The sequence below is a fragment of the Bubalus bubalis genome, chromosome 12, assembly GCF_019923935.1.
Source record: "Bubalus bubalis isolate 160015118507 breed Murrah chromosome 12, NDDB_SH_1, whole genome shotgun sequence".
In the NCBI taxonomy this organism is placed as follows: domain Eukaryota; kingdom Metazoa; phylum Chordata; class Mammalia; order Artiodactyla; family Bovidae; genus Bubalus; species Bubalus bubalis.
Genome location: NC_059168.1, coordinates 15867349 through 15873484, shown reverse-complemented (window position 1 = coordinate 15873484; position 6136 = coordinate 15867349). Strand labels below are relative to the sequence as shown.

The 6136-nt window shown below is 44.9% G+C and overlaps 1 protein-coding gene across 12 annotated transcripts in view; it reads right to left on the bottom strand.

Moving 5' to 3' along the window:
- RASGRP3 (RAS guanyl releasing protein 3) overlaps nt 1-6136 on the bottom strand; it is a 93348-nt gene that overhangs the window by 54814 nt on the left and 32398 nt on the right. For 4 of the 12 annotated variants that reach the window (XM_006069505.3, XM_025260865.2, XM_025260864.2 and 1 more), the window contains exon 1: nt 3868-4150. The exons of 2 other annotated variants lie outside the window; for them this stretch is intronic. The gene's annotated coding sequence lies outside the window, so the exon portion shown is untranslated. 6 more of the 12 variants (XM_044925820.1, XM_025260866.2, XM_006069508.3 and 3 more) reach the window with 5 other exon arrangements.

Below are 6136 nucleotides of genomic sequence, written 5' to 3'. Positions count from 1 at the left end.
AGGGGCTCTGTCTCTGGTTGATGACCCAGGAAAGCCACAGGTTCATGGGCCACAAGTGAGAAGGTCAGTCTTTAGAAATGGGGCAGGTGGGCGGAGAAGTGTGCACTCCGTGGCAAACGGTGGTGCAAGGGAGCATTCTAATCAGCAGAGACAAGCACCTCTCTCCTCTCCCCCACCCTCCAAATGGAGCAAAGAGAGGGAAGAACTGCATTGCTTCTGGTGCTGAACAGCCTTCTAGTCGTGAACTCTCTGAACAACCCGCCCTCCAGGTTGAGCCGCACAATGAACAGGGCTGACATTAGTGTTATCACCACTAAGCTGGCTGTTTGGGGTGGGGCAGGGGTGGAGTGGCTGTCCCCCAGAGGAAAGGAGTGACAGGAAAAACGGAGGAAAAGGCCAGCGAGGGCAGCGGGAGCAGTGCATTCCTGGGTAATAATAAAGCTCTCAATGGCTGTTCTGACCAATGCACGGCCATCAGGGAACCACTCTCATGGAGAAAAACACGCTGCCAGTCAGCGCTGCTACACTGCCTGTGCCTGGATTGTCACAAAGGGAAGCCTCACCCTTCCTGCCATGGAGAGTTCGAAAAGGCCATAACGCACATTGTGTGTCTAATCGTGTTGTGCTGAAATAGTCTCATTTGCATTTCATGAGGTTTAAGCTTCAGTGTGTGAGATTAGCAGATGAGCTGCCCTTTTTTGTTGTTTGTTTAATGTGTGCAGGTTCTGGAGCCAGATCTTGGTATCACTTCTGCCTGCGTCATGTATCTCCAAGTGACTCTACAGTCTCTGAACTTCAGTTTCTCTATCTATAAAACTGGAATAATTATATAAAGCACATAGACTTACTGTGAGGATTATATGAACATAAAAACAGTTGCTCACCCCAATATTTGGCACAGCAAGTACACAATAAATTTATGTTATAATTTTTGTGCTGTGTGTGCTAAGTGGCTCAGTTGGGTTCGACTCTTTGCGACCCCATGTACCGTAGCCCACCAGGCTCCTCTGTGCATCGGTTTCTCCAGGCAAGAATACTGGAGTGGGTTGCCATGTCCTCCTCCAGGAGATCTTCCCAACCTAGGAATCTAACCCACATCTCTTACATCTCCTGCATTGGTAGGCGGGATCTTTACCACTAGTACCACCAGGGAAGCCCTATAATTATTAGTGCTAATATTAGGATGGTAGTGATAGCAGAAGCCTTGACATCTTTTCAAGCTCTGCCCCTGACTAGTTCTGGAACCTAGATAAATGTGCTACAATTTCCTCATCTTTGAAATGCAGGCATTAAATTGCACATTCTATGATTCCTATCCTAGAATTAAAAGCTTTGGTTCTGAGAGAGCAGTATTGACATATATTCACTGCTGCTGCTGCTGCTAAGTCGCTTCAGTCGTGTCCGACTCTGTGCGATCCCATAGACGGCACCCCACCAGGCTCCTCTGTCCCTGGGATTATCCACGCAAGAACACTGGAGTGGGTTGCTAAAATAGCTAGCTAGTCAGAAGCTGCTGTCTAGCATAAAGAACTCAGCTTGGTGCTCTGTGATGACCTGGAGAGGTGGGATGGGGAGGTGGGAGGGGAAATATGTATACATATAACTGACTAACATTGTTGTAGCAGAAACTATCACAACATTGGAAAGGAATTATGCTCCGATTAAAAACTAACTAAATAAATACACAGAGACACACAAAACTTTGGTTCTATGGACATACTGTCTTCATGCAAAATAATTATTTCTATGATTCTGATATTACTATTTTGAAAGTCAAGATATCATTGGTTTATAAAATCATCTGTAGGCTTTCAAAAATTCAGCACTCATAATTCAAAGAATAATCAGACTGTCATTTAGACACCCCCCACTTTTGAGGTCAGAGAAGGCAATGGCACCCCACTCCAGTAATCTTGCCTGGAGAATCCCACCCACAGAGGAGCCTGGTGGGCTGCAATCCATGGGGTCGCTAAGAGTCGGACACGACTGAGCGACTTCACTTTCACTTTTCACTTTCATGCATTAGAGAAGGAAATGGCAACCCACTCCAGTGTTCTTGCCTGAGAATCCCAGGGACGGGGGAGCCTGGTGGGTTGCCGTCTATGGGGTCGCACAGAGTCGGACACGACTGAAGCGACTCAGCAGCTGCAGCACTTTTAAGGTGGGTGGCTCTATAACTCTGACTTCACCTGAGTATTGCTTTCTACTGTCAGTCTTCAGAAAAAGGGAACTACCCCAGAAACAAACTCCCTAGAGAATGGCTCCTTGGGCAGCCAGTGCCCCACAGTCAGACAGAACTCGCTGGGCCATGTGGCCACATGCCGACCCAAGGACCTCACACCACTGGCATACAGAGGAACAAAGAGTTGGAAACACTGTTTCCTTACTGGACACTCTAGGTTTTGTGAATCCTTCTACATTTTGAAAGAAATAAAGGGGGAAATCTCCCAATACCAGACTAGCCAGGCGTCTGAATCTGCTTCCACCCCAGGTCTTTGGCTGATGTGGCAACCCAAGGCCAAACACACTGAGGGAAGCTTGGGCAGCATCAGCATGTCATTTTCGATCCATTCTCCAAGTATGAGGAGGGTGGGGGTGGCTGAGGGAGAACTTGAGCCCATATGACAATCTGCCAGTCATTTAGGGAAAGAAGCACACTTCGGGGTGGCCTGGGTTTCTCACAAGCAAAACTGACTATTTGGTCAGAATTCAAATCAAAACACCACTCTGTGCAGCCCCGCCCCACCCCCCTTAATGTCCAGGCAATCCAGAAAAGGGAACTTGTTTGGTTACCTGCCCCCGTGGGTCTGATTCAGAGACCTGGCACTTCCAGAGGTTTGGCCTTCTCCCGTTCTCCTTTCCCTTTCTTAATCACTGTCTGGGGACAACAATGCAAGGATAAGTCCCCGGAACGGAAGCTTTGTTTCAGGACTGCGCCTGCTTTGCTGCCCTGCCGAAACCAAGCCCCATTACTGCCAAATGAACCAGAGAAAGAACAAGCCCTCTCCGTGTTGGATGCCAGGCCCCCTAGAGTTGGTAATTAGCCTCAGAAAACACTTTTGTAATCTGGGTTGTAAACAAGGAAGAACGGCTGTTTACATCAAAAACACAGGAATTCCCTTATCCAAAATAAGAAAGACTAGGGACCACTAGAAATTTTAGCTGTAAAGTGATAGAAGTGAGTTAGAAAAGCTGTAAAGTAATGAAGATGAAAAGAATTATAAAATTCATCTTTCCATGAATTAGAAAGCATGTCTGAAATCGAAATATGATTTCTAATCTGAGTCGTATTTTGTTAGCTTTCTGTTTTGCAGATTTTTATACAGTTACACGAGACAGTCTTCAAAATTGACTAAGAGCAGTCCAGTTGCACCTATAATTGATTCACAAGCTATTTCTCAAACAATATTTTCAATGCTAAGACTCAAACGTCAGTGGTAAAAACTGATGAAAATCAAATCTAGTCATCAACTCACATCAATAGTCTCTACTTCAGAAACTGAATCTTGGCTTTGAAACTAAACGTCATATACCATTACAATTCCAAATACCAGGAAATAAACTTGCTATTTCCTAGATAGGAATCAAGCCATATGCCTCACTAATCCTTAAAGTTAGAAAACAAGGCTGCTGAAAAGAATACTTTCTTTAAAAAAAAAAGACTAGTAAAAACACAAATGGCTATTAGCAACAGGTAGAAATAAAATGTCTCCTTTAGTGCCAGAGGGAAACCAAAATTAAAAATTGTCAGTGGCCTGCAAAACATGTGTGCACCTGCACACACACAGGAGCGTGCACGCGCACACACACACACACGCACGCACGCACACGCACACACACACAGAAGAAAGTTCTCCAGTTACTTACTAGGATGGTTGGTCGCGTATTCTTCACATCAGCGCCCTGCCTGCTCAGCTGCCAAGAGCCAGAGCAGTCGGCGAGCAGCTGTTTCCTTCAAGCTGCGGCTGTGTCTTAACCAGTCACATGCACCTCCTGATAAATACCGCTACGTGCCAGGAGGTCAGAAACTGAAGATCATTATTCTCCTAATTCGCAAACCGTCTCATAACCCGTGCACTGGCTCAGCCAGTGCATTAGCACGTAGAGCAGCACATTCCATCATTTGTTTTCTTTTGTGACAAAACACGAACAGCTGATAACTCACCCTGGAGAGCAGGTCACTGCAGTGGAAAGTGGATGTTTGTGATGGGAAGGAGGTGGCGGGGGGTAGGCTGACAGTCCGTCTGCTCTCTTACCTCCCTCAGGTTTTCAATGGGACACTTGAACAGCAAGAGGAAGGGACCCCAGCAGCACAGCTGGTGGCAGGTGTTCTTCTCTCCAGGTGTCCCTAGTCTACATCCACCCGCTGCTCCATCTTGGTTTTATTTTCTCAGCATCCCAGGCTCCAGTTTGTTGGAAGAGCCACAAACTGAGTGGACTCTTCTGGGGAGGGCAGACTAGCAGTCTAAGAAAGCTTAGGCTTAATTTCAAAGGACAGGGCTGCTATGCCCCATGATGCTGAGGGGCAGATATGGAGGCTTAATGAGGAATAGCAAATGCAGCTTTATCTAAAGAGCGAATGGAAATGATTTCAGGCACTTGAGACCAAACTTCCGCATAGTTATCTATTGGATTGTGTCAACATTTGGTGGCACTGTTGAGATTATCAGCGAGGGAATGAGAGTGGAAACAGAAATAATCATAGAAATTCACAAAGCACTTTGCAGATAGATGTGCCGCTGCCCTCTTTGGTATGCCAGGAAATGGGACCAGCCTGCTGTTTCCTGTGTTGCTCACAAAAGTGGCAAACCATCCTGAGTGCTTTGTTGAATTCATATTTCTCACCTGTGCTGATTTTCCCACCACCACACCCCCCTTCTTCTTTGCCCCTCTCTGCAAAGAAAGCCTTTAAGCTATCTGACTTTGGACAGAATCTGACCTTGGGCATCTGACCCAAGCTGTGGTAAGAGTGACACTTACCCAAATCTGTGCCTGAGGAGAGTAGAGGGGAGATATGACAGAGATTCAGCCCTTTTGGCAAACTGAACATCCAAAAAATATTTTTAAAAGGTTAAAATGCCCCAGGGGATTTCTGAACCATAATGAGCCTGTTAAACTGTCAACCTTGATTTTTAATAAATAAGATCTTAATAGAAGAGCCTGTGTGGGCCATTTTTCAAATCTGGGTTTTGTCTTATAATTATTTACAATGTTAATCAAACCAGAAATTTCCCTCTGTACAGAAGATAAAATGTTTTTCCGGAAAATCAGAAAAGGATGAAAAAAAACATCAGTTTTGCCATTCTTTCAGAGGATTCATTTGTTAGCAACATGTGAGAGCCCAAAGTACAAATGAAAATTTTTAAAGCTTCAAAATGTATCTTTTTTTAAGGGTTCAAAGTTTTTAACAGAAATAAGACCTCAGAATACAATGTGCTGAAATACATGTTAGCTTCATAAGCAGTTTTTCCTCATGTGTTCATATGACCATCATTAACCCAAAACAGAAAAGGAGGCCTATTGAAGGTGTGAAATATTACTTTGATTTATTTTTACTTTATAATTATAGAAACTTTTGTGACCTGATGGCATCCATCAGTTACTTTACTTGTAACTGACTTGTTAATTGTTCTGGTGATCTATTGCATTTCACATGGTCAATTGAAAGAGAGAAACCCTTCAATAACCAATAGAAAAAACAGCCTCAGGAAAGGCAAACACAAACAACATTGTAAAGCAGCTATACTCCAGAAAAACAAAAGAAGGAAATACTTTTCTCCTTCTGTTGGCAGAGAGGAACAAAAGGGATGGACCCTGAATCACAGCCTTGAAGCCAACTGTTGATGCAGACCACGACCAGGAACACGCCTTCCCAATAGGGTCCAGGGGTGTGATGGAGGTTCTCCAATGACACCTTTCAGCCTCGCAAAGAAGTGGGGAGATCCCACCTCCATGCCCATACTGTCTACAGGTACTAATCATTTCCTTCAATTCAAAGAGAGGGGCCCTCCTCCGGTTAGAGGCCATCTACCTACCGGATTTGGGTCTCACTGGGCAACTCCCGCCTGTTTAGGATGCTTTCACCAACAACTTTACCTTCTCACCCTCCTCATTATCTAAATATGCTCATGGTTTT